At 40.0% G+C, this 18,434-nt stretch overlaps 2 long non-coding RNA genes across 2 annotated transcripts in view; both read right to left on the bottom strand.

The window, feature by feature from the left end:
- The window catches only part of LOC134677944 (uncharacterized), a 48,178-nt gene that overhangs the window by 21,024 nt on the left and 8,720 nt on the right, over positions 1-18,434 (bottom strand). The gene's annotated exons all lie outside the window — the stretch shown is intronic.
- LOC134677849 (uncharacterized) lies at positions 821-1,044 on the bottom strand. Its single transcript, XR_010100115.1, has 2 exons — positions 964-1,044; positions 821-885 (listed from the first exon to the last, which is right to left on the bottom strand). It is a non-coding gene; the product is annotated as an uncharacterized LOC134677849 (long non-coding RNA).

Genomic DNA, 18,434 nt, shown 5'->3' with positions numbered 1-18,434 from the left:
CGATGAAATCGCGGAGTGAGCCACGCCTATCAGACCAGGGCAAATCCGCCACAGGGTACCTAAGTACCTATATTTTTCTTAGCCATTTGTCTTGCTTTGTATTTAATGTAATCCACGCGATTAGTCCACTACATGATATCATTGTTTGGAAGTTATCCCGCGACCTAGGCCTCACATTTCAGCCTTCAATCACCGAGTTGAACGCACCGACACCTTTAAAAATAAACTTTATAGCGATCATTCGTCCGATCCACAAATGAATGTCATGTTTGATCCCAGAGACAATTTATGGACAGCACTGATGTGTTTTGGCTTTGGATAGTCTGACGATTTAAAAGATATTTGCGGATTAGGTACAAAATGTAGGAAAAAAGAGTCTAATATGTAAGTTTATTAGCTTCGTCGTTGTATACCTAAACTACCTAAACATTTTTATTAACAAGATTTCATCATCATCATCATATCAGCCAGAGGACGTCCACTGCTGGACATGGGCCTCCCCCAAAGAGTGCTACAATGACCGGTTCCAGCGGACTCCCGCAACCTTTACTAGGTCATCAGTCCACCTTGTGGGGGGTCTACCCACGCTGCGCTTTCCGGTACAACACAACAACACACACAACAAGATTTAATTACAACAAAAACGTTTGTTGAAGACCCCTTTTCGTTTCGAAAGACTTATCCAACGATACCCCACACTATAGGGTTGAAGGAAAAAAATAACACACCCACTTTAAATGTTGGAGAGGTAACCAGTACCCAAAAATAAATTTTGGGTAGGTACTAGGTACCTCTCTATGTACTACTTTTGTACTGTAAATGTACTACTTTGTCGGTTTTATTGATTTATATATCCATGCCAAACTGCAGCTTTCTAGCACTATACTACTAAGTAGCAATTGCTCAATAGTAGCATGCTTTCGTGTTAATAATCAGCATGTGTAACAGTAGCTTAACGATAACGATCACGGAGCAAAGCCTCGGACAGACGGATATGGTGAAACTATAAGGGTTCCTAGTTGACTACGGAACCCTAAAAAGTAGGAGATGGTTTTCGGCTTCCGGAAATTTCATATTCTCAATCTCATCTATGTATCAATCTCATCTACAGGTTGCACTTCGGGGAGTGTGCCCAAGAGCTACACGAGCTTATTCCACCGTCCCCATTCTACCATCGGACTTTTAGACGCACGGCCGGTTTCCATCCTTACTTGGTAGATATTCCACCAATTCGCACGAAGCGCTTTGCTTCTACTTTCCTTATGCGCACTGCCAAGGAATGGAATTCCTTGCCGGCGTCTATATTTCCGTGGTCTTATAACCCGGCAACCTTCAAATCAAGAGTGAACAGGCACCTTCTGGGCGAGCTCGCTCCATCGTAGGCCACGTCTACCCCTCGGCTAGTCTGTGGCCATGAGTAAGCCCATTCATAATATAAAAAAAAAAAGAAATATTTCAGTCTTAGGTTAAGACCTAAGGTGGTATATCTATTAACTCACATTTATAGACGGCCGCGACCACGACCAGTGAAACCTGTGTCGAAACGTCGGTGAATAAAGGTGATAAAATAAATTCGCGATAGACCACGAATATGTGTTCAAAACGCGAAAGTTTTAAATATTATATTTCAGTATCTATTATCATATTTACTATCTTTATTCATCATTCTTTTTAGGCTAGGGTTTTTATAATATGAATATAAAAGTAAAAAACACTTACAAAACAATACTTAAAAATACATATAAACACATTATAAAAAAACTAACCTAGGGTGCCGCCGGCAGCGGGGCAGGGTCCAAGCTGCCGGTGGTCAGGGCCGCAGAGTGAGGAATCGACGTACTATACGCGCCGTGTCCAAAATTACCGCCTTCTGCATCTGACCCTTGATCCAACCACCCAGCGAGAGTCTCTCTAGGTGTTGGTCGAGACTCTTCGCTAAGAGACCGTTCATATTTACTTAGGTATTATTACTTATTTATTTAGCGGACCCTGGCGCTAGGCCGGGAAAACGCTAGGTTGAAGAAGAGTATTTACTACATATTATACATACACACACATACATACATACACATTATTACTACATATTACATATTCATTATTACATATTATTACTACGTGTATGTGAGGTGTGCAATAAAGAGTATTGTATTGTATTGTATTGTATTATATATATTACTACAAAATACCTATGCTAATACCCACTTACAGATACAGATGATTCAATAAGTCTATTCAAAGCTGAAATATTATCCGGAAGTATAATAGAACAAATCAAACCAACGAGGCACCAACACATTACGATATCTAAACGACTATTCAGAACTAACAACTACTGATATAGCACTTATAATTGTAAGTAATAGTTTTGACAGTCCCCTATTTATTATTGTAAATAGTTGTGCAGTCATAAATCAACTCTATTGTTGGGTTCGTAGAGTTGAGATTTGATAAACAAATGTGTTGGATTGGATATGTATAGCATTTCTCCAAAATTGTTTGGGTAAAAAACGAGCCAAGTGGATTGTTTTTAAATGTTTGTCTGATGCCGTAATACGCGTGGCCGTACTAAGTATCATAAACTAATATATGGCCGTATACTCTTCTAAATACTCGTGATATACCTACCTATCTCGCTAGCGGAACTAATTTGTACTTATTTTTATTGTGCAATTAAGTTAAAATAAATAAATAAAATAAATACTCTATCGCTGCGCGGAGCCGCCCCCGCAACGCGACGCGACGGATATATTCACCTAAAGATCCTAAAATTCTTATGAGAAGGGTCTCATCTCCACTTTTCTCTTAACTCCAGCTTTTCAATATTTCCAAAACCTTGGAGTACCCAGGCGTTTTTGATCTTTCATTCATTTTCTATGCATTAAATCGCGTGTGCCATATGGTGTGGTCGGCTTGGGTAGGAAGAAGACAAAAGTAACTTTTCCGCTCACATAATAATTTTTTTATAACATCACTATATCATAACTTCTTTACGAAAGTCTGTATTTATGAATATTTAGATTAGCGTTCACAGGATTATTATACATAATTCCATCGACAATTTGCAAAGATTGCGACACGCATCGCTACCTTTATGGCACTGCTCTCACCGGAACGTTGCTATTGGTCGTACAATTGCACCCCGTCTTCCAGAACTTGGCTCACATATTCCATGCACCCTGCAGCAGCGGTTTGGCGCCATTCCAAAATGGCTGCCGTTACCAGGCGCTCAGCCGATTCTACAGCATTCGCATCAGCTTCAAAACACCTGTATCCAATTAAAGTGGAAATGAACGCGGTAATTTGGCGAAATTCAGCATTTCCGACGTATTTTCGGAGATTTTATATCTTAGGGGGCTTTTCGAAAATTTCAATGCATTCGGCTCTCGATATTTTTGTACCATCGCCCTCACTGTTAACAGTTTATCGGTGGACCTTATGCCTTTTGTAATAAGGTCGACCGATGTGTATACAGTTAGGAGTGTTGCTGCTTGTACGATCTTTACGAGTTGTTAAGCTGCATTACCTACATGCAAATTGTAAAGAATATTCGAGTAATAAGAAGAAAGGTAAAGAAATTTCGATTTTTGCGGTAGTCCCACAGATTCCCTTAAGTCCTGAGACTTTGATGCTCATTTTTAGGGTTCCGTACCCAAAGGGTAAAAACGGGACCCTGTTACTAATACTCCGCTGTCTGTCTGTCTGTCACATGGCTGTATCTGATGAACCGTGATAGATAGACAGTTGAAATTTTCACATATGATGTAGGTATTTCTGTTGCCGCTATAACAACTAAATAACAAATAAGTATTTAAGTGGGGCTTCCATACAACAAACGTGATTATGTGGCTGTTTTTTTCTAATGACAGGCTAGCAAATTGCCCTTTCGGTTTAAAAACAGGCTATATCCCTGTTGTCTCCCCCATTTCTCGGCCTACATATTTGGACTTGTATACTATCGTGCATCTACGTCACAGTATTTTCGTAAAGTACATACGTATACAGCACGTGGTCTCCCTTGGCAGACACTTTACGTGCGTAGTACTAGCTGCTACCATATCAATTACCTGTATGATTACCATGTGCCATTAACAAACTAGTATTATGTGGTCTCTGAATCCGTTATAAGTGTTCTCAATGAAAGACCTGATTTATGCTGGTTTGGCAGAATGGTGGGGACTTAAATGCGAAACTAATGAGTATGATCCATGTTATTGCTGCTATTTATCTTCCGGAACCTGGTGTAGATAAATCTTGAGAAAATTTGGAGCGTACTATAAGGAAAGTTAGATTTATCAGTATCAAATTCAGTTAAAAAGACGAAAGAACGAAAATCTTTGGCAAACTAGATAGTAGGTACATAGTTGCCATCTCTCCGCAAAAGTAGTCTATTTGATTCTTACTTACTACCCAAGTATGGAGTGTAGCTAAGTACATCTACCTTCATATACCCAACTATGTACCTACCTAACTATATACATCTACATATAATATTTAGATATTGACATTAGGATCCCCCTTGGGATGTCCCAAACATTCCCAAGAGATACAAGATTTAGATACCACGAACGCAAATACCGTGAAAAATATTTCAACAAAAACGTGATTCAGTGAACAGGACAAGTCCCCTTTGTGACGCTAAAAACAAAAATAGCTTCGGACCGAAATACCTATTTACCAAGCAAATAACTCAAGAAAACCATCATAAATGTGATCAAGTGATGTGTGTGTGGTGCAACGACCCGAAGTGGATCTTGGCCTCCGACACAAAAGACCGCCATGGTACTCTGTCCAAAGCCGTTTCTGTCCAGTCGACGGCGCCGAGTTCGCTAAGGTCTTTCTGCACTTCGGCTCTCCAGCGGTACCTAGGGCGTCCAGACGCTAGCATAACATTATGGTACTTGACAATTCGATTGCCCGATCTTCTATTCTACCGAATGTTTCATGTAGAAATGAACAAATTTTTGGCAACAAAGGCCTTACAGACTAACATACATATAAATTAATCGTTTCCTCTTGTGTCGGATTCGGCAGTTTGCCTCAGACCCGGAACCTCGGACACACGACACCCTAAGATGACCCTAAGCTTCGACGAAATCGGCGCACTCAATGGTCCCCTGCAGCGGTCGCGACTCGCGACACGACCACCACAAGAGTTGAAGTGCACGTAGTGGTGCGATCGAAGCTGGAACATCTTCAGTGTGTAGGTAACCGGTTTTCCGAGTTTACGTACAGCCAGAGAAAAGGCTGAGAGTTGCAGAGAAAAGGTACCCCCTTGCATAGAAGTTTGTCATGCAAAGGTGTTAAGCGAGTAGTATTGCATTGCATGACTGTATAAACCATTTCAGCAGCCGTGGCAGTGATGTAGGGGGGTTAAACAGATCACTGTGTTACGTCTTTCCTGTAGACATACACAAGAGTTAAGGGCTATAAAGGTTAATTTTCTTATTTAACCCTTCTCCACGTGAAAAGGTCCTCCTTTTATTTAGAGAACTATGATAAAATCATACTTAACTACATGCCCACAACCCACAAGCTGTTAACTATTGCCCACAGGAGAGAAAACTAGTGTGTTCGCGCGAACTGTACATTTTTCTCTCCTGTGGGCAACAGCTTGTGGGCGTGTAAGTAATGATTTTATTTCATCAGTTCTCTAAATAAAAGAAGGACCTTTTCGCATGGAGAAGGGTTAAATAAGAAAATTAACCTTTATAGCCCTTAACTCTTGTGTATGTCTACAGGAAAGACGTAACACAGTGATCTGTTTGACCCAGGAGCAACACTTGGGCGGCACCAAGGCGACACATAGTGTTGGCAAGTCCAACAGAACTTTTTATTCCGTTACTATGGTAACCTGCTACAAGACCGAGTTTTCTTCTTCAACCTCAACTGAACCAGCTAGTCCGCCTCACCGCTGAACACATATAGCGCCTTACTCGGCGTAGCAATACGCAAGCCAGAACTTTTGCGTAGGTTTTTATACTTTTTATAGTCCGTCAATGTTTACTCCACCGGAATTTCTACGAGTTCCTGGCATTTTTTATGGCCAAACTGATGGATTACTCTTGATACCAGGAATTCGGTGTCTGGGATATAACATATTTCCTTGATCGTTGGTAATGGCTCCTTATAATAATATAATATCCATGATGGCTCCTCTACACGATGGGCCAACGCCGGCCACTCCAAGGGACGCAGCCATGCGGTAGAATGAGATAGCAATATCACTTGCTCCCTCTAACGCATAAGTGCGTCCCTTGGAGTGGCCGGCGTTGGCCCATCGTGTAGAGGAGCCATGACAGATATTTTATAATTCAAACCTTGAGGATACGTTTAGTCTGATCCATAGAGAAAACAAGGCGCTCACAAAATATCTGAACACGCTTTTATTCTCAAGGCATTTTAGATGTTTTTGAACATCTTGGCGCGTCGATGTATCAGGCCCCTGGCCCCTGTTTCACCACAATTACAATTGTCACCTGTACAGTCACCTGCAATAGTATGTTACACAACGAAGGCCGCAAAAATATCTGACACGATCTTATTTATAGAGCCATAAGAGCGTGTCACATATTTTTGCGGCCTTCGCAGAGTGACATATTATTGCAGGTGACTGTACATTCTTGGTCCAAGAAGTAAATATTGACGCTAAGTAGGTAGGTAGCGTATTTACTAGAGATGCACCGGATATCCGGTTACTATCCGGCCATTATTTTACTAACCGGCCGGATCCGGATAGTGACCTACTATCCGGCCGGATACCGGATAGTAAACATTGCTTGATTTCGGAGTAAACAAATTGGATTTAAGAAACAGGCAGGTCATAATCGTGCTTGTTTATTATTTTAAAACAATTTAATCATTCCACTGACTTGCGCGCGCACTCATTTCGAACCTAGAAATGAGTCCTAGCGAACGTTTACTAGGAAACAGGTCAAACCTGCAGAATGCGCACCTGAAAAACCGAAATGTAGGCAGGGGTGCGAAACTCCTGACTTCGGTCAAACTCGGCTCCGCTCGGCTCAGCATTGCTCCGAGCAATTATTAGGGTTGGCACAACTTGACTTCCTTTTGCGGGCACGACCACAGATAAGATAATCACTTGATTTTTGACAACCCTAAATAGCCGAAAGGGATAGTGCCATATATTAGAAAGGGACAGCATGATTCGACCCTGAACCGCTGTCAAACTTCGGTTTTGTAGGAAGTTTCCTTTCTGTACGGTAGTACTAATAAATTATTCTGTGATGTAGGTATAGTTCCGCTGGCCGAATATTCGGCGGCCAGATACCGGATATTCGGCCTGACCATCGGCCGGTATCCGGCCAAACAACTATCCGTTGCATCTCTAGTATATTTACTTATCCCTTATCCCTAATAATTGCTCGGAGCAATGCTGAGCTGAACGGAGCCGAGTTTGCCCGAAGAGAGGAGTTTCGCACCCCAGGGGGCCGATTTTTGAATTTCGATCGCTCTATGAAACCTTAGTACCTTAATAGAGTCTTAGTGACCTTATTAATCAGAAAACTACCTTGCAGCAATAGCAATATATTGAGTCACTATAATATATCTTTCATCGGTTAGAGGTTGCCCATTGTTTACAAGCGAGCTCTCTTTTAAACAAACCGAGAGTGTTAAATGCTTTAATTTTAGAACAGCGCAGCTCACTTCAAGGGTAATCAGTCTGTATGTACAGTCAGCAGCAGAAGTTGCTAAGCGGGCGAGGTGTTCAAAATTACCTTGACACGCTCTTATTCTCTTAACAATAAAGTCGCGTCAAGATCATTTTGAACACCTCGTCCGCTTAGCAACTTGTGCTGCTGACTGTACAGCAGCAACACTTTTAATACTTTTTACATAATACAGTCCATCTGGTGCTACATTAACACACCGGTGTTATAATAAGCACATTACGTAATTATTACGTCGAAAATGTAAAACGCCCATCAACGTGCACACTAGCGCCACTGTTAAATAATCGTGATTATTGAAATTTAACGATAGGTATTTAAAAAAGGGGGCCGCTACGTACTGTATTTTGTATTTTAAGTACTTACCTATTAAATACATCAAACTAGTTTTTATGCTGCTGGATTCGTCAATCTATGCGTCCAAAGTTAAAATGTCCGTTTTTGTTTTGAGTTCAGTACTGTAAAACGTTGTACTATACACGTGCGAATAGGTAATTCGCAGCTCATGTCGATTTAAGCACGACCGAAGAACTTAATTACGAACAAGTGTGGATTGAAGCCCGAAGTCTAAGCCGAGGACTTAATTAACACGAATACTATTAAAATTCATTTTTTTTATTTACACAAAGTAAACCAAATACCTATTAGTTATTGCTAGGTGGCAAGTATTAGACAGTTCACCCGACAGGCCGACATGTCACTTCACACCATTACGTGTACTGATTGTCACATGCAATCAAAATCAAACCGCACCGAATTCAGTAAAAACATCAGTGCCAATTATTTTGGTACCACAGAAACAGTACTTCTAACCTTCAGTGAAAATAAACAAACTTTATTTTTACTCTCCACAAAACTCGAATAAATCAAAAGAGTTAATTCTCGTAATATTTCAACGCCTCGAATCGGCATTGACCTTGGCAGCGTCCGCCATTTTTATTTCATTTTGCAATTTGGCGGGAAAGCGTTTCGTTAGTGCTTACGTTTAATTTCTATTCGTAAACTTTAGAGAATTTATGAGACTGTGAGCTATTTAATGTTTTCGGAGGAGGAAATTAGACGATATTAGAGGTTGTGAGTAAAAAATAGTAAATGTGCTGCCAGAACATGTATTTTGCCTTGTTTCAGCTATAGCAAGAGACTGGCAAGCGACTTACCTAGAAGTTAAACTAAAAAAGTCTGCAGCGAATTTGATAGACCACGCAGTGCAAGTGTAATTTTAAACGTCAAATTTCTATAGAATTATAAATAATACTTGCACTGTGTGGGCTATCAAAATCACTGCAGATTTTTTTGGTCTAACTCTACCTATCTTCTTCGGGGAGAAGCCTTTGATATAATATCAAGACTTTGATAGAAGTATCTGAATAGCCAGGAGAATCATAGAAAACCAGCCGGCCTAGCCAAGGTTACAATCGCTATCGCTTCGACAACGAAAAGCATTATGTCTCTCTATCACTCTTCCATATTAGTGCGAAAGTGACAGTTGCGTTTCGATCGCTACGGAGAGTAAGCGATCGGCATCTTGGCTACGCGGTCTGCTTATAATGGTATACCTACTTGTAATTGGTCTGTTTATTTAAATTAGGGTTTCCAATAACTCTATATATATATACATATATACTTCATTCCTACGCATGTAGGCGAGATAGTGGCATTTAAACTTTTCAGTTCACTGACGTGACTACAAAACAAAACGGTAACGATTCGTCTCGTGTGCAAATGTGTACACAATTGACGACCAAGTACACAACTAGACGTAGCCAGTCCGGCCGGCCTAGCCGAGGTTACAATCGCTATCGCTTCGACAACGAAAACCATTATGTCTCTCTATCACTCTTCCATATTAGTGCGATAGTGACAGTTGCGTTTCGATCGCTACGGAGCGTAAGCGATCGGCATCTTGGCTACGCGGCCGGCATCGACATATCTTCAGGGCTGGCGACACGCGGAGGCTACCAGCTACCAGTAAACAAATGAAATGAAAAAACTTTCTTTATTTTCGGGCAAGTTACGGTATTAGCCCATAGACAAATACCTTAAAACTAACATACCTACCTACATATTCAATTGAAGTATATACCTAAGCGATAAATTTGGACTGGGCACAGTGCGGAAGCAACTGCAGCTTTCTCCAAGATTCGTGTAACAAACAGGTGTAATTTTAACCTAATGAAGAAGGAAAGACCCACTTATGCCGGACCTACTATATTAACCAGGTCATCTTTGTTAGATCTTTGCCAAAATCTAACAAAGCATGTAAGATTCTCGATCCAATTCTCGTTTCCTTCTTTATCCTGGACAAAAATACTAAGAAAAACACGTCAGAATCTGAATGTTACAGCGTTTTGTAGGTGATTCAAAAGGTCAATGAAACTCGGGACGTCGGCCTGGTTGGACCTAATCTGTCATAAACACACAAACCAGATAAAACAATTCGAGCAACCCACGCAGGGTGAACTAGATTTTGGTCCTGGTGTGTTGAGCAAGGGCCCAACGTTTTCTGTTCTCTTTCACGACGCAGCAACTAGTATAATTTCTCTCTCCTCGCTCTTTTAAAATGCCGTTTGTCAAAAAAGGACAACCATACTGTTGACAAGGTGGACTTCAAATCAAGTGTTGCCTTTCTTGATGCGCCCAGGCTGTGTATGTGTGCGTAAAAGCGTATATGTGTGCTCTTTTAGGGATGTGAAAAGTCGATTTTAATCATGTTATATGTCGATAAACGCTACACAGCGGAACGAAATAGCGATTAATTGAAGCTTCAATATCTTCGTTAAACATAAACATAATTGAAATGCTAATGGATAATTAATATATTATAATATAATAATATAATTCAATTATTGCGGAACACCTATTTTAGGAGGTATTTATATATTTTAATTAAATATCTGAACTTTCCCTTGGTGTGCTGGGGCGTGACTATAAAATTGTGATCTGATAACCACAATAAAGAATAAAAGCGTTTTTGGTCATTTTAGGTATCGTTAAGCCTTTGAAGTAAAATTAAAATTGCAAGAAATGTCGATAGTTTATCGTTGGTATTGTTTAATTTATTATTTTTATAAGTTCAAGGGTCCACTGAAAATCAGCGTCGTTGCACTAAGTGCTCCGACACATGCTGAGTGGTATCCTCTTTGAAACAACCAATTACACTAACCTATGTTACATGTTTGTTTGTATTAATTTTAAGATCTGTTGTTTCAAATAAATTATTTTCTATTCTATTCTATATGACTTTATCGACATGGCTACAGCAACGTGGGCCTCATTGTTAATCGTACACTAAACAAAAGTGGCAACAGTGACAGCTCGCTGAGACACCGTCTTTATATATTATAAGTCTATGGTGTTGAGAAATGTATTATAAGAAAAAATACTGCGCAATGTTACCTGTGTTAAGTCAGATACTAACGTCGACAGTACCGTCTTTACCATAAGGGCACATGGGGCCTCTGCCAAGCCCCCATCCTCAGGGGGCCCCGATGGACAGACAGCAGCAGTATATTTGGTTAGGTATCCATAATAAATAGAAGGTCATAGTAGAAAAATGTTATTTTCATTCGCTTTCTTTACTTTCCAAAAGGGCCCCAAATTCTTATGTGCCTAAGGCCCCCAGCATAGTTTAAGACTGATTGTCGACACAGTTATCTGCCTGTCCATTAAAACATATTTTAAAGGATGAACTCTGTTTTATATGTCTCAAACTAAAATGCCAGTTATATTGACTGATCTACTACCCCATATCCGGTCAATGACACTGCAGACTACGCACTGCGAGCTGGTTTTAAAACAAATGCTTTTTCAGAATACCTGTCGGACTGCGGACTAAGATGTATGTTTACAAGCCGGGCGTGTTGTGCTGACATACTTGGCGTGAGGCACGTTTTTTCTGGAATCTTTACGACCGCAGATGAAGCAACGGTTGAGGAAGAGAAAGTCAACATTAAATTAAAATGTTTCCAGATTTTCGTGAAGACATTTTTACGGACTATCACATGCGTTATGAAGACTCTCACCGCACGTCATAAATACGTCAGATTCTTGATTCCTTGGATTTTGGTGATCCCCTAGAGATGACTACCTACTTAGTTTGTATACAAAATGGATAATCCGGCACTGCATACAATTTCCTACAGAATGTAATCATAAATAGATAATTAGTATCTTTTATTGCCAAAAATCCAGGTTAAACAATTTTCTATTTTCAATAAGTTCAGTTGTTTGCACTAAATCTAACAGATACTAAATACTACATCTAAAACTAAACTAAACTACTTAAATGCTAGATCTCAAGAGTATTTTGGTAGGTATGTTATTCAAAAGCAAGATAGCCACGCGGCATGTTAATAGGTATATCAATAGATTTTACGATATTTCGGCAAATTCATTCGCCTTCAGACACGCGGAACATATTTCTAACACCATTCCCCATCTTTACATTACTAAGAGGCTGTTTCTGATTTTGCAATTTGTTATCGATGTGATGTCATTAAGGCATTTCATGCGTTAATTTGTGCTACAGATGTATAGGTAGTGCATAATTGTTTTCTATCGTATTTTCTCGGAAACGTGCTACTTCAGTCAACCTTAGTATCTATTGTACTGATACTGACTGAAATAGCAAGACACGTTCGTACGTTTCCGTGAGAACACGATGGAAAATAATTATGCACTACATCTGTAGAGAGATGCAAAGAGACGCGTCTGATCTTTGCCTCAGGATACCTAGCCATGATGATAATTGTACATCAAACGGACATCAACAATAAAAAGAAAAATGTATCGCGATGACAGATCCTAAGCCCCCTCCACACTCGCGTTCGCGGCTTCGCGCCACGATTCGCACACGAGTGTGGAGCGGGCTATACGAAAAGTCACGACGTGACTAATCGTCACTACTTTGAAATAATCTCTTATCTGGCACTGCATTGCGCGACTGGCTTCGGCTAAGGCGAAAACCATAGGTGGCAACGAATGCTTCGATCGCTGTGTCTCGCTCCAATGTCATTCTATGGAACTTGCTAACTATGTAAACAAACCGCCATATTTAAATTGTATTGTCTCTGACTGATGATACGACTCAAGGTCTCATCAAAACAGAATTAAATTTTTAACAAATTTATAATTCACAGCCGGCCTCTATGTGATGTTTTGAAATACTTTACTTACCGCGACTATTTTTTGTTTCATTAGCGTTGGAACGATTTCAATGTTTGTCGCCACAAGCATGTAAGAGTGATAGAGAGGCAGATAACGAAATTTCAATTTTTATGTTTCGCGGCAGGCCCTCGGAGACGTTGGCATCGCATTTAATGGTACCACGTCTAATGATGCCACTCATGGTCTCATCAAAACACGATTAAATTTTTAATAAATTTAGAATTCACAACCGGCCTCTATGTGATGTTTTGAAATACTTTACTTTCCGCGACGATGTTTTGTTTCTGGTGTTGGACCGACTTCAATGTTTCTATGTCGCCACAAGGACGCTGCTTCTTCCTTGTTTTTTAGTTAATTAATAGTTATTTTAACAGTGGCTTTGTTATGATCCATTTTCTCTGTGGTCGCTCCCTCATGACTGAGGATCGTGGTCATCGGTGGATGTGGATGCTCCACACCTGGTCTTTATGATCTGCCTCCAACGGTGCCTGTTCATCGCGTCTCTGACAACGGAGCAAAAGTTGGTTGAGGATGGGGCCCCTTTTAATTGATCGCTCCATCTTGTTGGAGATCGTCCTCGGCTTCGTTTGCCCTCCGTGTTTCCAACAATGATCAGCTTTTCAAGGCTTTCATCTCCCCTCCTGATCCATTCATTAGTGAGATTATATCTCAGGTATCCATACCTGTACGAAGTGGATGAAGATAGTCTGTCCATAGAGAAATATATAAGAATAGAGTGTTTCCATACATTAACCAAAACGACTATTATTTTCACAGTCGACATCTAGCAACGAGTAGCGGAATTATCAGTACCGCTACTTGATACTAGAATTCTTTAGTGTCGCGTCTCACGAAAATTGTATTGAACAACAATTTACAATTAATACTAAAAGCAGGTTTTGAAAATAGTTCCGGTAAATCCGGTTATAATATTAGATGAAAATTGTAGAGCTTAGACTTTTCGGTTGGTGCAACATCTTTTATCAAGAATCCGGATCGAAGGACCAAAAACATTTGCTCACACATTTGAAATGAAATTAATTGAACGTTTTAAATTAACAACAGAAATGACCATGAAAAGAGGAGAAAATATAATTTAGTGTTTGTTTACAGTTACGACACAAAAAAAATGTTTTGTTATTGAACACATGTCAAATATATGCTGTTAGCCTGCCACTATAGTCTAGCACGCCATTTCCGCGGCAAATTTGAAGGCCGATAAAAAAGACGCAAAGGGTTGCGAGGGTGCGCGTGCACCTTTTTCTTCTGACAATAGATGAATGATTCTCTTATGTAATTTGCAGGTTCGGGTACTGTCACGGTCGCCACTTGTTAAGGATCTTCTCCAAATTGAAATACCAATCTTCTGTTAAGTAATTAAGTATATTTGTTAAGAAACACGTATTACAACATCTTATAAATGCCGTTAATGTATCAAATAATCGTAGACATTTAGTATGTTCATTCTCTATTTCATTGATCGTACGGTAGACTTTTTGCCAACGAGCGCCGTACTCAGTGTTGCCAACTCAACACAGTTTTCTTAACAATTGCTGAAAGTAACTAGAAACCTGTTTCTCATATTCCACCTGACCCTTTTGGTATATCATCGACATATTGGCCGAAATAGCAAGGTTATTAATAGTGGCGGCACACATATGGCGCACTAATAATAGTCGGCCATCGACCTATCGACGACTTGTCAATCAGCCAGGAAACGTAGGTCAAATTATTGATTGCCGGATTCAGTGTGACAAGCCAGATATTTGTTTTATTAAGAAACTTTTATAGTTGCACCAATAAAAGTCTGCAGCGGATTTGATAGTCCACGCAGTGTAAGTGTTGCACTTGCACTGCGTGGGCTATCAAAATCACTGCATACTTTTTACGGTCTGTTAATAACTCCGCCATTTGTAAATTTTCCTTTGTGCAAATAAGTTTTGTTTCTGAACGCAACCATATTTGACCGAATGGTTTTATTCGTGTATCTATTCACCGTCTCACTCTTTTCTTTCTCAACAACTCCCACGGTTAACATTCGCTCTGTAATAATTTAAGTTTTGTATGAAAAATACGCATTTTTCTTTGATTAAAAGTGACTTTTCAATTTTCATCATCCACCAACAAGTTTAGTTAGAATAAAGTTTTGTATTTGTTAGAAAGAGATTCCTGTTTGTATTCCAAGTTTGACTTTACAAATGCATGTTTATGACCATTCCTAAAATGATTCACATAAAATAAAATTTAGAAAACTAGTTAGCTCATGCATAACCTCCACCAGGTTCAAGGCCACATCTGTCACCGTCCAACAAACTACGTTCCCTAGAGGTCACAATCATCTCTCTATTCCCCTTCCTCTTCTACTGTTACAATACTGTAGAAAGAGTACAACAGAGGTCGCTCTATTCTCTTTTCATTTACAATGTCTCCAAATTGGATGACGTCATGCAATATAAATGATTGCCAAGAACGCGACAATTTTTATTTCTACTGTTTCGAATATCATGATTTAAATAGTGAGCATTTTTGAATGAAAGCTGCTTTTGTTATAGCTTTTATTTCAGGTTCATATTATATTGGCTGTCAACGAAATGTCTGTGGCATTTAGGAAAATAATCTATTTTATCCACTGAGAACATAAAGGCATTAAAGCGTTTAATATATTCCAGCAGTATGGTAACCAATGGCATAACAGGTCGTGGACTTTTTAACAAACATCTTTTTATAACAGGTGCCACAGACAGTCCCCTATCAGTGGGGAGACACTCCTGACTTCGGTCGAACTCGGCTTCGTTCGGCTCAGCATTGCTCCGAGCAATTATTAGGGTTGGCACCACTTGACTTCCTTGTGCGTGCACGACCACAGATAAGATAATCACTTGAATTTTGACAACCCTAAAGGGATAGCATGATTCGACCCTGAATCGATGTCAAACTTCGGGTTTGTAGGAAGTGTCCTTTCTGTATCCACGTGATAAAATAACTGTCACTTTTTAACACTGTGACATAGAAAGTGACGGACACTGTTTTATCACGCTGTCGCGTAGACAAGAACGACCATCATATTAGACATGCGCGAAACAGTGCTTCGAAAAGTGATGCTATATCACATCACTTTTCCGAACACGTAATGGTACACTGAGATATCACATCACTCATCACTCGAAACATGACCCGACCGTGAAACAGCGCTCGGGCGCGCGCGAGATGGCTATATTACAGCTATCTCTTACATTACACAGCGCATCTACAGCACTCTAGTGATTCTAGGCGTTTCGGATCCGTATCGGCGATCGATCTATTTATTACGCGTTGCGTTTTGTCACCTTTATGTGAAAGATTTTTTGTTAGTTCTTATAAATTATAAAATAATGTAATATGTATGTAAGTTTCGGAGGTAGATAATTGCCTATGGAGCTTCCCGATATGGCGAGTATTCTATAACAATGCGTACATTTTGCTCGCTTTGGTTCTGACTCCGTAATGTGGTTCGTTTATAGCCATTTTTTTTAATAGGTCAATCAAGTTAAAGTCACCAATAGTCCGTAAAAAAGCGATTACTCATCAGCACTAATACATTATCAGAATATTGTCATAACGAAACTATTATTTACACCTTTCACAATTTAATTTAAATATATTTGCAATTTAGTTCACTCAGTCTTTATAAACAACTCGAATTTCTACAGTCAGTCTCGATATGCACTAATTCACAATCAAATTAAAGGATAAACAAGTATAGTAGGCAAACTAAGTACGAGTTACGTACTTAGTTTGCCGCGAACCGCGAAAGTCAAGCAAACTATCAAACATTTCACAACAATAATAATAAACGGTTTTCTTTTCGTCAAATTCAAAATCGCAATTAAATTACTCCATTTGACCGTGTCCTTCTTGTATTATAAGAAAAACATTTTAAGCTCTACGCGGACGCATTAGAGTTTTAAATCTATTGCAGAAAATCATATTCGTAAAAATATTAGTGAGTGACAACTTAAACCGCGGCGATCGGCCGAGCGGTTCCGAAGATAGCCGAAAGCATCGCAGAGCGAGAGCGAGCGAGCACTGAGTGCGAGTGCGAGCGAAATAACAAAGCAATGATGGCATGGCATGGCGAACAAACATGACACTATCACAAGCGACATTACACATTACGCGCTCCGTGCGTAGACTTGAACTGACCGTTCATATCGGCGAGTCAATGTATTTGGAATTGAATCCATTTCGCGCGCTTCGGCCGGTCGTTGGCGCTCGCGCGCTCGGTGCGGCTCGCGTGATGCGTGATGTTTGAAGTACTGGGGGCCGATTTTTGAATTTCGATCACTCGATTTCGTCATTCGAAAATCGGTGGAAAACGGCGAAATTGAAATTTTTGAAATACGAGCTATCGAAATTTGGAATCTAGTTGTATTGACCACTCGATTTCAATTCTATTAGTAGAATTTAAACGCCTAGTAGCGGAGATATCATTTAACGAAATACACGAAACCGAGTGGTCGAATTTCAAAAATCGGTCCCCTGGTTGATTTCGCGGAGAGATACGTAATGCCATATTACGTGTTCGAGAGATATCTCATTTGTGATATTACGAGCATTACTTACACATGTCTACATCATATACAGAAGTTATGTATTCCTAAGGTAAGGACAATCACTCAACACTCCGTCAAGCGTGAGCATGACAATTAGAATAATAGAAGCGCTGACGGATCCGCAGCCCGTCTGTTCGCTCTGGCGCTTTGGCAATGTTGGCATCTCTGCCTCAGGACTATTTTGGCTAAATATATAGGTGACTAGTCCAAATGTACCATGGAACTAGACTATAGTTCGATATAATTTTATTACCTATGTACCTACTCATCTTCATCTTATCCCGGCATTTTGCCACGGCTCATGGGAGCTTGGAGTCCGCTTGGCAACTAATCCCGAGAATTGGCGTAGGCACGTTTTGACTAAAGCAACTGTCATCTAACCTTCCAACCCAGAGGGTAAATTAGACCTTATTGGGATTAGTCCGGTATCCTCACGATGTTTTCCTTCACCGGAAAGCGACTAGTAAATAGCTAATATGTACCTACTATCGTGGTTAAAGTCATCCATTAGCCCCGTTCGCACGACAGCTTTTTCAACGCGCGTTAAAAAAGCGCTTTAATCTGTCCGCACTCTAAATTCGATTTAACGACCAAGGCTTAAAGTCGAATATCCAACAACGCTTGATAAAAAGCGCCACCGCTGTCGTGTGAATACATACATGGCTATCCAGTTGTCTCATTCAAACGCTTTTTTAACGCGCGTTGTAAAAACTGTTGTGCGAATAGGGGCTTAAGACTCATTAAGTCCATAAAGTAAGTTGGATGTAAGACTCGCCTCACTCGCACATTAACGGCCACTTAATGATTGCTATGCAAGATGGTAAAGAAAATCTAGGTGTTATGGAGCAGGTATTTAGAGCAGTCCGTCAACACATCGATTTGCGACATGTTATAGCGCAAAATTCCAGAAATAAATCTCTTTACGATGTACATAACGTTTGAAATGCTATAACAAAACGCAATAGGTTTTTAATAGTGCACACACCAC

This window comes from Cydia fagiglandana, chromosome 27 (assembly GCF_963556715.1).
Source record: "Cydia fagiglandana chromosome 27, ilCydFagi1.1, whole genome shotgun sequence".
NCBI lineage: Eukaryota > Metazoa > Arthropoda > Insecta > Lepidoptera > Tortricidae > Cydia > Cydia fagiglandana.
Note: the sequence above shows the minus strand (reverse complement) of the source record. Positions and strands in the feature narration are given on the sequence as shown.